The sequence below is a fragment of the Schistocerca piceifrons genome, chromosome 8 (genome assembly GCF_021461385.2).
Source record: "Schistocerca piceifrons isolate TAMUIC-IGC-003096 chromosome 8, iqSchPice1.1, whole genome shotgun sequence".
Classification (NCBI taxonomy): domain Eukaryota; kingdom Metazoa; phylum Arthropoda; class Insecta; order Orthoptera; family Acrididae; genus Schistocerca; species Schistocerca piceifrons.
Window position 1 is genome coordinate 50,609,157 of NC_060145.1, and position 674 is coordinate 50,609,830.

The 674-nt window shown below is 45.8% G+C and overlaps 1 non-coding gene across 1 annotated transcript; it reads right to left on the reverse strand.

Annotated features, from left to right (window-relative positions):
- Positions 1–289: 289 nt before the first annotated feature.
- On the reverse strand, positions 290–364 carry Trnas-cga. The gene has a single exon. It is a non-coding gene; the product is annotated as a tRNA-Ser (tRNA).
- Positions 365–674: the final 310 nt, after the last annotated feature.

Below are 674 nucleotides of genomic sequence, written 5' to 3' on the forward strand. Positions count from 1 at the left end.
ATTGGTACTGCATGTATCACAGTTTTCCTCATCCAGTCACTTAACAACATATTCATCATCCATTTCGTCTCCTCCTGGAAGGTTGTGGAACATGTCAGTGTACAAAGTAATTGATAATTCCGAACAGACTGGATCATCTCTGTCTCTCACTACTGGATCCGATCGGCATCAATGAATGGCCACAATTTTCTCCAGCTCTTCATTATAGTAGCGCTCTCCCCTTTATCCAATGCTTCGGCTGCTTGGAAAACATCACGTATGTTGTAACTTCCTGGCAGATTAAAACTGTGTGCCCGACCGAGACTCGAACTCGGGACCTTTGCCTTTCGCGGGCAAATGCTCTACCAACTGAGCTACCGAAGCACGACTCACGCCCGGTACTCACAGCTTTACTTCTGCCAGTACCTCGTCTCCTACCTTCCAAACTTTACAGAAGCTCTCCTGCGAACCTTGCAGAACTAGCACTCCTGAAAGAAAGGATATTGCGGAGACATGGCTTGGCCACAGCCTGGGGGATGTTTCCAGAATGAGATTTTCACTCTGCAGCATACATTTGGCTCCATTTCAAATTAACATTTATTTAATTTCGTGTGGAGAGGTTACACTAGTATTACGTAAAAACGGGATGTGACAGATGCGACTTCTGCAGTTCTGAGTGAAGCCTTATGCGCTCA